The following is a 16,804-nucleotide window of genomic DNA, read 5'->3' on the forward strand; positions in this document are numbered from 1 at the left end:
GAGTTTTGCATGAATTGGACATAAAATGTGCTCTGAACGTCATCTAAGTCACAACAATAGAAGAACACAGTCTGCTGAACATAATACTACACAGACATTAGATGTTGCCATGGTTTAATTGCACATAACATGTAAACATTCACAGTGCAGGGAGGAAAAAGTATGTGAGGCCCTAGCTTAATGACTTCTCCCAGAGCTAATTGGAGCCAGGAGTGAGCCAACCTTGACTCCAATCAGTGTGATGATATTGGATGTGTTGCTGACAGCTGTCCTGCCCTTAAAAAACACACACCTGTTTTGGGTTTACTGGTTTCAAGAAGCACTGTCTGATGTGAACCATGCCTCGCAGAAAAGAGCTCTCAGAAGACCTACGATCAAGAATTGTTGACTTGCATGAAGCTGGAAAGGGTTACAAAAGTATCTCCAAAATCCTTGATGTTCATGTGTCCACGGTAAGACAGACTGTCTACAAATGGAGAAAGTTTAGCACTGTTGCTACTCTCCCTAGGCATGGTCGTCCTGTAAAAATGACTGCAAGAGCACAGCGCAGAATTCTGCATGAGGTAAAGAAGAATCCCAGAGTGTCAGCTAAAGACCTACAGAAATCTCTGGCACATGCTAACATTTTTGTTGACACATCTACAATAAGGAAAACATTAAACAAGAATGGAGTACATGGGAGGACACCACGGAGGAAGCCATTGCTGTCCAAAAAGAATATTGCAGCACGTTTGAAGTTTGAAAAAGAGCACCTGGATGTTCCACAGCACTACTGGCAAAATATACTGTGGACAGATGAAACCAAGATTGAGTTGTTTGGGAACAACACACAACACTATGTGTGGAGAAAAAAAGGCACAGCACACCAACATCAAAACCTCATCCCCACTGTAAAACATGGCGGAGGGAGCATCATGGTTTGGGGCTGCTTTGCTGCCTCAGGGCCTGGACGGATTGTTGTCATTGATGGGAAAATGAATTCCAGAGTTTATCAAGACATTTTGCAGGAAAACGTCTGACCATCTGTCCACCAACTGAAGCTCTGCAGAGGATGGGTGATGCAACAGGACAATGACCCAAAGCATACAAGTAATTCAACAAAACAATGGTTGCAACAGCACAGAATACGCCTTCTGGAGTGGCCCAGTCAGAGTCCTGACCTCAACTCGATTGAAATGCTGTTGGCATGACCTTAAGAGAGCGATTCACACCAGACATCCCAAGAATATTAGTACACTGAAACAGTTTTGTGAAGAGGAGTGGTCCAAAATTACTCCAGATCGTTGTGCAGGTCTGATCTGCAACTACAGGAAACGTTTGGTTGAGGTTATTGCTGCCAAAGGAGGGTCAACCAGTTAATAAGTCCAAAGGTTCACATACTTTTTCCTCCCTGCACTGTGAATGTTTACATGTTATGTGCAATTAAACCATGGCAAAATCTAATGTTTGTGTAGTATTATGTTCAGCAGACTGTGTTCTTCTATTGTTGTGACTTAGATGACGTTCAGAGCACATTTTATGTCCAATTCATGCAAAACTCCACGTAATCCCAAGGGGTTCACATACTTTTTCTTGCAACTGTACACAGAAAGTAGCACATACATGGGTATCTGGTACTGTGCATGTGAGATAAGAACAGGACAGAGATAAGTCTGTTATAAGGATTTAGATACAAACTCAAGGAGCTATGGGCAGCTGCATTTAAACTAATAGAACAGCTTCTGTGTGTATAAGGTCATGTGGCTCAGTTCTCAAAGTCTACTTCTTGGAAACTCCCCTTTATAGCACATTCATAAAGTATTCAGACCACCCTTCACTTTTTTTCAATTTTGTTATGTTGCAGTTGCAGTTGCGGTTAAACAACTGCAGATACTGCAGTTGTTTAACCGGTTGCTGTCCACGCACTGTAGTTTTACTGCTACAGCACGGGCCTGCTGTGCAGAATCACATGTATATATACAGTGCTCAATGAACACAAAAACAATTTCCACAATTTTGACAAAACTGAGTTTTATAGAACATTTGTTTAGCTCATTACATGAAAGTTAGGTTAATAATATAACTTAGATTACAAAATCTTCAGTTTTACTCAAATTAGTTGATGCAAAAATGCGTATACCTCACAACAAAAACTACTACATCTAGTATATTGTATGATCTCCATGATTTGTAAGGACAGCACCAAGTCTTCTAGGCATGGAATGAACAAGTTTGCAACATATTGCAACATCTATCTTTTTTTCTATTCTTCAAAAACGACCTCTATTAGAGCCTAGATGCTGGATGGAGAGTGATGCTCAACTTGTCTCTTCAGAATTCCCCATAGGTGTTCAGTTGGGTTCAGATCAGGAGACATACTTGGCCATGAATCACTTTCACCCTGTTCTTCTTCAGAAATGCAACAGTGGCCTTAGATGTGTGTTTTGGATCATTGTCATGTAGGAAAAGTGCACGACTACCAAGGGCACAGAGCAATGGTAGCATCTACTCTTTCAATATAGAGCAGCAGATCTGTGAATTCATGATAACATCAATGAAATGCAGCTCCCTGACACCAGCAGCATTCATGCAGCCTCACAGAAGGACACTGCCACCACCATGTTTCACTGTAGGCACCATACATTTTTCTTTGTACTCCTCACCTTTGCAATGCCAAACAATTTAGAAGCCATCAGTTCCAAAAACATTTATCTTGGTCTCATCACTCCAGAGTACAGAGTCCCAGTAGTCATCTTTTTTTTCAGCATGGGCCCTGGCAAATTCTAGGTGGGCTTTTTTGTGCATGGGCTTTAGCAGAGGCTTCCTTTGTGGATGACACCCATGCATGCCATTCTCCTACAGTGTATGCCGTATTGTGTCATGGGAAACAATCACCCCAGTTTGGCTTTCTACTTCTTTGGCTAACTGCAGTGAACTTGCATGGTGATTTTATTCAACCCTGCTCAGGAGCATTATAGCACCAAGCAGGGTACGCAAGATTACAAACCAATGCATATCCATATCGAATCCTTGGTCTGTGATTTTTGACCTAAAGGGCTGCTATAGATGTGGAGTCTCCAATTGTGGCACGTGTGAAATTCTATGGCACCGTAAACGGGACTTTATGAGTCCTGACGTTAAAAAATATCCTATAAAACAGTTCATAAACTGTGGCACGACCTTTGTCATATACGGTCTACTTTGTCCATATATAGGCCACACTTCCCGGTGCCTTAGGACCCGCATTAGTGAACATAAAAGCAACATAAAAATGGGAAAAGATAAATACTCAGTCCCGCGCCACTTCAAAGAAGTACATCTGAGTGATTTTCGCGGGATGAGGGTCTTTGGGATTGAGGCCATTTCTAAAGATTTGGATGATGGAAGGAGACATCGGGAGCTGTGTAGAAGAGAGAGTTTTTGAATCTTCACATTGGGTACTCTCTCTCCTAGAGGCTTAAATGATGATCTTGAGATACACACCCTTATTTAGCCATCTTTTATCTACAATTGCAGTTTTCATATCTAGAGGTTCTTTTACTTTGGTTCTCTTTTAGTCCTGTAGCAAATACACCATTATTGTCATTACTAGTATTATATTCATTTATGACATTTACCGTACACAGAAAAATATGAGGAGTCCGTTACAATCAGGTGTATTAGTAATAATAGCATTAATATAAATAATATTGCTACTATCATTATTAAGCCTATTATTTTTTATATTTTTATATATTTATTTTATATACATATCTTTATATTTTTATTATAGTCCAATTGTATATTTTTTAGATATAAATCATTTGTATTTGTAATTTTATGTTCATGCGTTTATGTGTGGGTGTGCGTATGTGTGTATGTATACATGTGCATGTGCGTGCATGTACACATGCCTTGTCTTGCACACTGATTGTTAAGATCAGATTGGGATATATCTGATCTGAAGTCATTCAACACAATATTGTGTACATATGTCATATGCTAGGTCAGGAATTCATCATTAGTTCACCTATGTCACAATTACGATTAATTGCAAAATGCTATCATCATGTGAATCATTGTTATGATCACATAATTTTTAAACTGACTAAATATGGCCCATTATTAATATTATCAGTATCGATTATCCATTATTCATCATTATATTTGTTTAAGAGGCATTTTCTGACACTCTCCCACTCTGTATTGTACAAAGGGTTAAGAAGGAGATGTAGGGACTGGCAAAGCAGTCTGGTGCCTTCCCCGTGCATGCGCAGTAGTCCGCCGGCTATTGCGTTCCAAGAGGTCTTGGACGGACTGACATCCCTTCTGCTGTGCAGGCGCGGGTTCTATCGCGCATGTGCACTAGACACCACGCTCCCTTGGCGTGCGTTCCACATACAGGAACGGCCTGATGCCATATTTGCCATACAAGCACGAGATCTCCCTCTGCTGCTGACCTGAAACTATTACCTATCCTGAATCGCTCTCTACAAACACCGTGGATCCAAGATTTGATCTCTTACACCCTGTCAGTCTGGTATTCTTCAATCTTTTACTATAAGTGATCAGACCATAATTCTATCCATATGAATATCCCTATTAGTATAGGGCATTGTGTGTATATGTGTATGTGTGTGTGTATATGTATGTGTATATGTATAGTATTCTACACTATTTATTATTTTTTAAAAACAAAACATTTTTCAACAAGGAATTGTATTAATGAATTCTTATATTAATGAACTGGTTTCACATCATATCATATGTACTTTGCTCTTAGAGATTTTATTTTATTTTTCTGTATTTACTACTAATATTTCTTATACACTTTTTATTCAGATCTATACACGTGTGTGTATGTATATGTATATATATATATGTATGTCTGTATGTATGTGTATATTTACACTGGAGTTAACCACAGTATTTACATCTGGGCATGTTTGTACATAATCAACATCATATTTTAACAGTATTTTTTGTATATTTATTGTTCATCTTTGATGTATATATATATATATATATATATATATATAGTTTTTATGGAAATTTCGAATTGTTTTTGTAATTATAGTCTCATCATGTTTGGAAATGCAGCATACCCTCACCATTTTAGCTGCACTATCAGCTTAGCTGGTGTTGTCATTTTATTCTGTTGACACCTTGGCCCCTCCTCCCATCCGAAGATGGCACATCCCAGTGGGGAGGGTCCAGTTCTAATTATTGAGAGTATATATGGCAGAAAACACTCATTGTCTAGTCAAGCTCTGATGAAGAAGGAACATCCTTCGAAACGCGTCAGTTGATCCCTGAGTGTCCAACCCTATGATGGGACTCACGCAGGTCTTTCCATTTCATAGTTCCTTTGAGAACTGACATGCTTGAAATACTTCTTTGTTTGTGAGTATATATTTTTTTGTATTTAATAAAATTGGTTTACTGAGGTAATGCGCAAGGTTGGTGCGCTTCTTTTTTGTCTTTGCTTCACAGTTGAATCACTATCCCAGGGCCAGACTGTACAGCATCAGGGTGCACCACTCGGGGGTCCACAATGGTGAGGAAGGCCCCTGAGTCTCGGAAGCCCACCGCCTTTTGTCCATCCACAGTGACCTCTTGCAAGTGCTTTTCTTGGACGCTCTGGGTAGGGGCCTCCACCGGCTGTAGGCCAAAGACTCCTGGGGGGGTGTCCTTGTCCGCGGGTGTGAGATCCCAGTCTGAAGGGGGTGGTGGCAAGTCCTCGGGAGCCTGGTACAGATCTACAGAATTTACTGGCGGGGCAAGCTAGGTCCGAGAGTCTGTTTTTTGGCGGGGCAGCTGGCCTGGTAGTGACCAGTCTGTCCACAGCCAAAGCACCGCCTATCTAAGGCAGGTCTGGGGCCCCGTTGTGAGGTGGCTGAACGAGGTGGAAGTAGGGGCCGTAGCGCTGATACTGTTTGTAGGGCCATCCAGTGATGGGGAGGCGTGTAGGGCACCGGAGTAGGATTGGGAAACCTGGCCGCTTGGGGTGCCTCGGCCGCAGGCTTCTTCCATTGTGGGTTAATGAGGAAAGCCTCATCTGCTAATGCTGCAGATTCTTCCAGGGTGGCAGGTTTCTGCTCACCCACTGTCGCAACTCAGGGGCACTTGAAAAGGAATTGTTCTTTCAGGATGGCCTGGATAATCTGCTCAGGGGAGGTTGCCTTCTCCTCTTCCAGCCACCGGCTGCAGGCTACCGACAACTTGTGCGCAAACATTTTGAAGGAGACCTCTGGGAGGCGGGGGGTAGTCTGGAACTGGGCCCGATATGACTCCGAGGTGACCACGTAGTAGTCCAGTACGACCCTTTTTATCTCCTCATAGTTCTCTTGAGGGGGTCCATCATTCAGTAGGCTTCAGCAGCCCCTCCGTCAAGCAGCCCTACCACATGGCGAGTCCAGTCTGTGGGTTGGACCTCCAGTAGTTCGCACTGGTATTCAAAGTCCTGGAAGAACCCATCCACATATCTGGTGTGCTCTTGGTAGGGCTTAAAGTCCTTCCTGGATATTCTCTGGGCCTCCCATGCCCCAGGGACAGCCACAGTAGCAGCTGCTTGATTCTTTGCAGCTTCCCACTCTGTTTGTCTCTTTTGAGCCTTTTCAATGGCCGCCATCTTTCTATCTATGGTGGCATCCTTCCCCAGAATGGCCATCTCTTCTTTGTACCAGATGACCCAAGGGCTCTTGCCATTTGTGCTTTGAAGCTCTGGTCCATCTCCTCTCCGGACCGCTTGGCTCCTGTCTTTGCCGCCTCTTCCCGTTGCTGTTGGCTGGTTACCATCCAGTGTCGATATTCCGGGGCCACTGCTTCCATTGCATGCAGACTCTCATCTGTCATCTCGAGTGCTCTCATCCCTCTGCTGCCACCAGTTGTCAAGAGGGCCAGAGAGCACACAGAGACAGATTGCACAGAACCCGGCTTTTGCTGGCAGATTCATGGGGCCAGCAGAAGATTCCTCCACAGTGCAAGGATTCCAGGCAGCACAGACAGTCCGGGAGATGAGGAGGAGGACAGGGGATGGTCGGATGAGAGAAGCTGGCACTCAGCGCAGCCTTCTCTCACACACACAGCCAGGAGAACACCGGGGGGGGGGGGTCCTGCTCACCCTTAAGTATAGAGCTGGGTGCCTTGTTGGTAACCGGATACTTCCTGTAGGGTTACCATTGCAACGGGCCCTGTCTCCCAGGTCTCCGGACCCGCCCAGGGAGCCCAGGAATTTGTGCATGAGGGGGAAGGGAGGAGGGGGCTTGTTTGTGGTTTCCCTCAGCAGGGGCCAGACTGCAAGCCAGGGGGGTGAGGGGCTGCTGAGGGCTGCCTGTGTCAGGGGCACGGAGGACTAGAAGTCCCAGCATGGATGGGACAGAAGAGTGGGGGGTGGCAGGCAGCAAACCTGGAAGATGGGGAAGGAAGGACCACCTCCATGACACGCCCTTTTATAATCAGCTGTCTGCTGGACACCTGTTTAAAGAATAATTAGACCCACCTGTAGTTGAATACTTGTTAATTAGGATTTTGTTGTCTAAAATTTAGATTTGCTCCTAAGACTTTCATTGGGGTGTATTTATTTTTGCAACATGGTCTTGAATGAATGTTAGGAAAAATACTTTTTTGTGTGTGCAGATTAACAAATCTTGTTTGCAATCAATGCTCTGCATTTGTGGAAGAATTTTGTAGTATAGTGCCCCATAGAAAATGTTGATTCTGAAAGCACTGTATATATGATTGTTTGTTTCCGGGTAGGGGGCTGTAAACAACACAGATCTCTATTGACAGTGGGAATGTGCTGGTTTTTGTCTCCCTGCAAAGCAGGGAATACAAATCATCACATCCCCTAGTAAGACAGCACACAGGAAACACAACAACACTTGCTAGGTACACAGTTAACCCTTTGATTGCCCCAGATGTTAACCCATTCTTACCCAGTGTCATCAGTAAAGTGACACAGTGTAAAACACACCTGTTAAAGCCAACAGTGACTCCCCTCAAATGACTCGAAGTCGAGTTGCCATAGAACCATGTTGGGAAAAACTGAGAGGACATCCAACACCCAGAAGCATGAGTCATGTGTCTCTCTTTCATATATACTATGTTTGCAGCACTCTGATGCAATTCTTTATTTACCTTATACCTTTTACTGGAGGTATTCAGCCCTCGAACGTTATAAGCCACTAAATTTACCAGAGGTCTGACTTGAACCCTATTAAACATACAATATCTGGAAAGACCTGAAAATGTGTCCCCACCAACCGTCTCCATCCAACCTGGGCTTGAGAGGATTTGCAAAGAAGAATGACAGAAATTCCCAAATTCTCCCCAAGATTGTCACATCAAACCCAGAAAGACTCAAGGCTAGACAGACATTTTCTAAAATTCTGTTTTCACTTTGTCATTATGGGGTACTGAGTGTAGATTAATGAGAACAAAAAAAATTGTAGTATCAGTATGTAAACATAAAAAAATTGAAAAAAATGAAGGGGGTCTGAATACTTTATGAATACACTGTATATATCATCACAGTCCTCCAGTTGGGGTTTCTGATCCAGTTAGCAGGGACAGGAAGTATCTGTCTGTAACCAACTAACTCTGTGGTAATTAACCCCTTCGCGCCTAAGGGAAGAACAAATCTTAACGCCTAAGCACAATTTTGCAACTTTGACGTGTGTTAACAAAACCGTACATATCATCACAACTACCTTGTGCATCCAGGTGGATTATACCTTGTTTTTCTCAGGGCAAATTGGGCTTTCAATTGGTAAATGGTCATGGATATCTCATGTTTTTTTCTTTATTAACAAAGGAAAACTGGCCCAAAATAGTAAAAAAAACAAACCTGTACTGTTGAATTATTGGTCGAGAGGGCGCACTGGACACCTTAGCTGCCATTGTGCTACATGCTGGGTGTTCAGTGCGCTCCTGTACCTTTAAGGAGGGGAGGGCTCCCTCAGGTCCATCTGCCCTTGGTCTATCCATTAAATTTATGTGCCTCTACTATGGGGGCTCTTAAAATTGGAGCGTTAGGAACTACATAATACTGGGGTGCCGTGACGAGGCTCTGTAGCTTGCGCATGTACTTGCAAATGTGTGCTAACCAAACCTTTTTTTAATGCATACTGTTAGATAGGTTAATTTGGTTTGTTTGCAGTTTGTTTGGCAAGTTAGAGCTGGGAATTTTTCTTTTTTGTTGTTTACCATAACCTACCACCAAAGAGCAACCTAAAATAACTTCTCCTGCTCCTGACAATCGCAGCGATACCACATATGTGTGTTAGTGGTTGTCTGTACCCGTAGTATGGCCCAGAATCAATAGTGTGCATTTTGCTTTTTTTTTCCTACCACTAACCGACACTGATACTAATTTCAAAATTAGAAAAAAAAATCCAGACAAAAAAAAATGCGGACACTGACCCTGACCTTAACCCAAACACTAACCCTGGCACTGACCTAGATCAAACCTTGTTCTAGGTATTTTTTTTATTTTTTTTTTATTATTTATTATTATTTTTATTTTTTTTACACACTCTTGTTTTTTTTTTTTTCTCTGAAAGGACAGAGAGAGATGCAATGTATCTCTCACCTCCATTCAGAGAAAAAACACAGGGGCAGGCTTCACAGTGACTGATCACTGTGATAGCCAATCAGAGGCTATCACAGCAAACAGGTGACCCAGAATCAGGAGTTTCAGGCCCCAATTGTTGGAACAGTGCTACAAAGGCTGTGGCTCTGTTACATCTCCCTGTCTTTTGGAAATGGTCATGGTCTTCAAATGTCATATTCCTCTTGTCAAGCTGCTCCTGAACAACAAACTACGTCAGAAGCGTCTTACCTGGGCTAAAGAAAAACAGACCTGGTCTGTTGCTCAGTGGTCCAAGGTTCTCTTTGCTGATGAGAGCAGCTTTTGCATCTCATTTGGAAATCAAGGACCCAGAGTATGGAGGAAGAATGGAGAGGCACACACTTGAGATGCTTGAAGTCCAGTGTGAAGTTTCCAGTCTGTGTTGATTTGGGGAGCCATGTCATCTGCTGGTTTTAGTCCACTGTGCTTCATTAAGTCCAGGGTCAATGCAGCCGTCTACAAGGAGATTTTGGAGAACTTCATGCTTCCTTCCGCAGATGAGCTTTATGGGGATGCTGACTTCATTTTCCAGCAGGACTTGGCACCTGCCCACACTGCCAAAAGCACCAAAATCTGGTTCAATGACTGTGGGATTACTGTTCTTGATTGACCAGCAAACTCACCTGACCTGAACCCTATAGAAAATCTATGGGGCATTGCCAAGAGAAAGATGAGAGACATGAGACTGAACAATGCAGAAGAGCTGAAGGCCGCTATTGAAGCATCCTGGTCTTCCATAACACCTCAGCAGTGCCACAGGCTGATAGCTTCCATGCCACACCGCATTGAGGCAGTAATTGCTGCAAAAGGGGCCCAAACCAAGTACTGAGTATATATGCATGCTTATACTTTTCAGAGGTCCAATATTGTTCTATGTACAATTCTTGTTTTATTGATTGCATGTAATATACTAATTTTCTGAGGTTGTGGATTTGGGATTTTTATGAGCTGTAAGCCATAATCATCACAATTATGACAAATCACGGCTTGAACTATCTTGCTTTGCATGTAATGAGTCTATCTCATATATTAGTTTCACCTTTTAAGTTGCATTACTGAAATAAAAGAACTTTTGCATGATATTCAAATTTTTGGAGTTTCACCTGTATATTCTGAAGCTGCTCCAGTCTGGTCACCTGATCTCTCCAGCGTTGGCTTCAATGAAGAGGAGAAAATCACCAACAATGGCTCAGAGCCTGGGCAATGACATTGAGGGTTACTATGGAGCATCCCTTGTTGTCCCTACTCTATACAGAAGCCGACACTGGGACCCGATCATGTGACTGGACTGGAGCGACTTTACAAAAGGTAAGAATAAGCATCTTTCCTTTTACAGGGTACATAGAATAAGCTTGAGTGGGAGAAGGATTAAGCTTAGTTAGGCTTTGACTTGACTTCTACTTTAAATGTTGATACCCTAAGGCTATGTTTACACTTGCAGTTGTGGGACAGTAAAAGCACACAGGTAAGCTACATTTTAACACCCCCAATTGCTGCCCCACAAACTGCAAAGGCAGTGACATGGCAAAAACTATCTCCCCCATTGCATTTGGTGGGCAGTATTGCCCGCCAGACGTGACCCATTCCTCTGAATAAGGCTGTGCCGCAGTTGCCACCGAGTGCAATGCACGTGGTGATGCAGGTTTTTGGGAGTTAGAACAGATGGCGAGGGAGTGACATAACACTTCCTTACCACCTATCAAATTCCATCTGAAATGAAATCCACTCTGGATTAGTTTTCAGAGAGGGAAGCTGATGTAAACGAGCTCTTACATTTCTTTTCATTTGTTTTTCTATCAGAGACAATATCAGACAAAACTAATTAAACTGTCTAAATTTCTGGATTTCAGTCACTTATAACTTTATATAATTTAACAGCCATATATTAACATTTTCTCCTTGAATCCCCATTCACATTAGGGGATTTAGAATCCCAAATCAAGGGTATTTGGGTGTCATTATTGTTAATGGCACCCCAAACGCAATGTCAATTTGCAGCAACTGTCGCAGGGCAATCATGGCAAAATGCAAATTTTCTGAAAAATCTTGCAAGAGCTTCTTTTGGGTGACAAACGCGCATAGGGCAGCCCATTGAAGTGAATGGGCTGCCCTATGCTTGACGCGCGGAAACAAATGTAAATAACGCTTTAAAAATCCAAAGCTGGCCTTGGTGTTCTAGTCACAACCAAAGTCTTTACACAAGCAAGCATTATAGAATTAGGAACAATATACTTCCTAACACCTTGGTAAAAAGGGGGTCCCAAACACACCTTTCAAAAACTAACTAAACTCAACTACTTACAGACAAGCATACAACTCAACTTCTCATATATACATGTCCCTAGACCCAGTTTATCCAGACAGTATGGTTACTAGCTGACTTTGCACCATCCATAGAGAGTTAAAAGAAGAATTCCATGTGTATATATTTTTACATAGTGTAGCACCCTCCTAGTTTAGAGTAGGCTGCTAGGCAAATTTTGTTAGTTCCTCTGTAAACAGTGGAGCAGGGGTTAAATGCTTGGGGTTGTTCAGTGTTTCACAGGCTGCTGTTCTGCTACATCTTCCTGTCTTCCAGAAATTTATAGAAGTATAGTGGGAGGGAGAGCAGGACAGCCAGCCTGAATATTTATGGAACTCAGGCCAATGCATGGGGTGGTGTGCCCAGAAGGTAGCAGGAAAGCCCGTAAATATTCTAAAACCTAGCAGTCAGGTTGCAAGGACAGGACTTCGTTCTTCCAGCTCATGTAGCTGCCTGGAGGAATGAGATGGAATGGACCCTGAGGTAAGGGAGGTTAGGGGGATCCTGATGTAAGGGCAGGGGTCCCAAATTAAAGAGAATGGGCTCTAGGGACCCTGATGTAAGGTGGGGACTCTGAGGACCATGATGTATAGGGGGACCCTGATGTATTGGGGGGAACTCTGGGGACCCTTATTTAAGAAGGGGGATCTGGGGGACCCTGATGTATGGGAAGGGTCTATGGGTGAGGGGACTCTTGGGACCCTGATGTAAGTGGTAGGGACTATGGGGACCCGTATTTAAGGAGGGGGGCTCTGGGGGACCCTGATATAAGGGGATGGGCTATGGGGACCCTGATGCACATAAGGTGGGGAGACTCTGGAGACCGTGATTTAAAGGGATCCTGATTTATTGGGAGGGGCTTTTTGGACCCTAATGTTGACCCTGATGTATTGGGGGGAGGGACTTTTGGGATCCTGATATAAGGAGGGAGGCCTCTGGGAAACCTAATTTAAGGAGGGGGCGCTGGGGGACCCTGATATAAGGGGATGGGCTATGGGGACCCTGATGCACATAAGGTGGGGAGACTCTGGAGACCGTGATTTAAAGGGGATCCTGATTTATTGGGAGGGGCTTTTTGGACCCTAATGTTGAGGGGGGGACCCTGATTTAAGGAGGGGGAACTTTGGGGACCCTGATGCAAGGGGAGGGGTTGTGGGGACCCTCTCCTTTATCCTGTCCGCAGTTTCTGACCGTCTTCTGGGGTGAAGCTCTAATAGGAAGAGGTAGAGCCTAAAGTGGAAGGGGCGGAGTTTACAGATGAAGGGGTAGATCCCAAACAGAAAGGAGTGGGACAAATTTAGATGGGGGGCGGTGAGTGATTTTAGTCTTGCCTAGAGCAGCACAAAACCAAAATACCCCATTGCTGCCAGCAACAACATCCAAGGGCGGGCTGGCCTGGGGGGCACAACTGAAACCTCATCACACTCCTAGATCTGGCCATGCCTACTACAGTGATTTCTAGTTTCTAGCGGGATTCCACAGGTGTGGCATATACGTTACATTAGTTCAAGCTGAACCAATGTAATTATGGAAAAATATTAATACCTGGAATTGTTCTTCTCTGGAATTTTCATTTCACAGGAACTGAGAATTCTAGAGGTTCATATACTTATGTCATCACACATAAATATGTAATTTGGGATTATTTTCCTCAGTGGCAATGGTGAATGAACATATATACTGTATTGATCACTTTGTTTAATATGGTTCTCATTTAGTTTTGGAAAAACAAATCATGTTTTATTTATGCTGAAATTTTGAAAATTAAAAGGGGGGTTAACAAACTTTAGAGATCCACTGAATACATGTGTCCCAATGTTAGATCTGACAACTGATGACCAAATATTGTAGCCAGAGGAAGAGCACAATAGACAGGAAGCTTGAAACTTCCAAGAGCTCAACAATCGCAGAACTACAACAGGTTATCTTTTAATATGTAAATACATTTTACTTTGTGTAGGAAATGGGGATGCTTTTTCTGCTTCTATCTGATTCATTTTGTCTGAAATCTTCAGCCTTTAGGTGAATGGATGTGTCAACATGAACAAGCCAACATTGTGAGACACAATGCTCCTTAATCTACTACAGACCAGAGGGGACTTTTTGAAGGCAATGAGAGATGTGAGATACCAAAAACATGGGCAAGGAGAAGCTATCAAGGAGCTATTCAAGGGGAGACACCACAGCAAAAATTGAGAAACAGTTATGTTATCGATACTGCATTTGAAATGTTTATTTTCTTTCTAAATATTGTGGGTCAAAGAAACAAAATAAAAGACTGCAACCTGAATGTTATACAGTATGTGCATTTCTCATGGAATCAATTTACATACTAATACAAAGTTTAATAAAGTGTAATAAAGCCTAACATTTTTTTCCATAAAATAAAACAAGTCATTATACTAAACTGCTCTGTGCAATATCCCTTACCTCCTCTTCTGGGGCCCACCACCTGCACTGTCTGCTCCTCCTCTCCTCTATGTTCCCCTACAGCAAGCCATGTGTTATAGGGGCGTGCTCTTGAGCCAGGTTGTGTGCGTCCAAAGACACACAGTGCAGCTCAGCTACACCACCTCCTCACAGGATTCAACTGACAGCAGTGGGAACCAATGGCTCTTTTGATCTTGAACAACAAAAATGGCTCACATATGTACTGGGAAATAACGTTTAACCAAATTAGTATCACGCTATAGCTGAAAGATGGCTACAGCGTGGCTCTCTTGTTCTGGGAGGGCATACATAGAACCCTGCCCCCCTGGGGTGAGCAACAGGTGCTCTCTAGGACCGCTATCTTCTTTGGACACTAAATAAGAAATTATATCCACACTGTGTTTTTGTGGCTGCTCACATCAATAGGTAGTACAACAAACCTACACATATGTAATATCATCAAAACATGCAGCACCGCCAACATAATTGTGTGATAACAAATGTCATGTTTTACATGACTGTCATATTGACTGTCATATGCCTTTAAGTGTTTTCTATATTTTGTCTCCGCTCCTCCTTTTCCTCTGGTTTAGTTAATGCTGTATAGATAACCCACCCCTTTTCCCAGAAATGCATTGCAGCTCTAGCCTCATGTCATAAAGCAGGACACATTATAATCTGTTGACCTATCAAATGTTCATTGTTGTAAGATTCTCTGAGTTTATGGAATAAACTTTACAAGATCTACAAGATATCTTCTGGATTGAGTCACTGACTGTGTTTTCCAAATGAGGTTGAAGTTATCGCTATCTCATCACAACTGTAAATTACAGAGATCACACTTTCAATGCTTATATTGGAGAGACAGAACAGTCAAAAGATCAGTGAAATGTCTTCATAGGATCAGCTAAAAGATCAGTCAAATGATCAGTGAAATGTGTTCATAAGATCCTTATTACTTTGAATACACAATGAGATGTTATATGGACAGCTAATACAGAGTGCAGCAATCTCTACACAAGCCTGTACATGTCTGCAAGTATATCTCAGCATAACACTCATCAGTGTCAGGACAAATTATTGATGTGAATGTCTTACAACTGCAAGTTTATACACTGCATCTTTATGCAATAGCACATGGGCTTGTCTGTACATCTTGTAAGAAAGTAAAAGAAAACCTTTCTACAACCATTGCCTAGGAAACCTGATCTCACCCACAGAAAAAATGATACATTTCTCTGTAAACTTTATATCAACCCCTCTCCTTGCTAACATGATGTTTTAGGAAAGTAATATACAGTCTGGGGAAACTAATACACAACCACAATCAGAGCTTCATCCAGAGCAGGACTTAGACAAAAGAGAAAAACGCTTAACAAAACCAAGCTGGAAGATGCAAGAGAATCTTAATGCTGACAAGTTAGAATTTCTGTCTAACAATAATGATTTATGGTCTAATACTGTTAAATGCATGTCTGCTCTCTCCCAATAATCTCATGAGCCATTACAACTAGAGGGAGCTATCCAGCAATTGAATGTTGTTTATGAGAATTATCAAAGACTGTGTGTTAAATATATTGTTAAGTTAAAGCGGTACAACACTCAAAGGTCATTGGAAGAATTGAGTTTTGAGGAGCTCAATCTTGAAAGAGACAATTTAGTGGTGTGAACAAAGACAAAGGCAGAAGTGAGAATAACACAGCTCCATGAATCCAGATCTTATCGCTCTGCGTCTACTAGATGCTCCTCAAGATCTTCCAAATCCAACCAATCAAGGTTTTCAACACTCAGTCAACAACTAACAAAAGCCCGTGCTGATGCTGAAGCTTCTAAAATTCAGGCAGCTTTTGCCCAAAAGAAAACAGAAATAGAGGCTCAGGCCGCAAAAAGGGAGGCTCAGGCCGCACATCAGGAAGCAGAAATAGAGGCTCAGACCGCACAAATAGAGGCTCAGGCCACACATCAGAAAGCTGAAAAAGAGGCCCAGACCACACAAATAGAGGCTCAGGTTGCACAAATAGAGGCTCAGGCCGCATATAAGAAAGCAGAAATGGAGGCTCAGGCTGCGTATAAGAAAGCAGAAATGGAGGCTCAGGCCGCACATCAAAAAGCAGAGAAAAAAGCTGAAGCCACACGCCAAAAGGCAGCAATTGAAGTTTTGGAAAAACAATGTGAGCATGCCACAGCCATGGCAAGGTTAAGGGTCTTAGAACAAGCTGCCAGTGAAAATGAAAGAGACAACAGTTCCAGACACTCAGTGGTATCTTATGTCTCAGATTCTTCACACACCTCTCCAGAACGTCAACTACCTGTCACAGCAGCCAAAGTACTCAATCAAAGTCTCTTCTCTGCACCTGCTGTACATCAAGACGATTTGCCCTTATATTCTCCAATACATCAGACTGCAACATCTCAGCTAGCCTCGGACACTGGTGTGCATTTACCAGACCATCCATCATACTTTGGCACCAACAGAGTACCTC

General features: G+C 42.7%; 1 long non-coding RNA gene across 1 annotated transcript in view; it reads left to right on the forward strand.

Moving 5' to 3' along the window:
• The window catches only part of LOC149441449 (uncharacterized), a 40,372-nt gene extending 26,191 nt beyond the window's left edge, over nucleotides 1–14,181 (forward strand). The window contains exon 2 of the long non-coding RNA XR_016307371.1: nucleotides 13,907–14,181. This is a non-coding gene — a long non-coding RNA (uncharacterized LOC149441449). The remainder of the gene's footprint in view (nucleotides 1–13,906) is intronic.
• The last annotated feature ends 2,623 nt before the right edge of the window (nucleotides 14,182–16,804 follow it).

Source organism: Staurois parvus, unplaced genomic scaffold (assembly GCF_062004578.1).
Source record: "Staurois parvus isolate SC_StPar_1 unplaced genomic scaffold, SC_StPar_1.0 ptg000983l, whole genome shotgun sequence".
Classification (NCBI taxonomy): Eukaryota; Metazoa; Chordata; class Amphibia; order Anura; family Ranidae; genus Staurois; species Staurois parvus.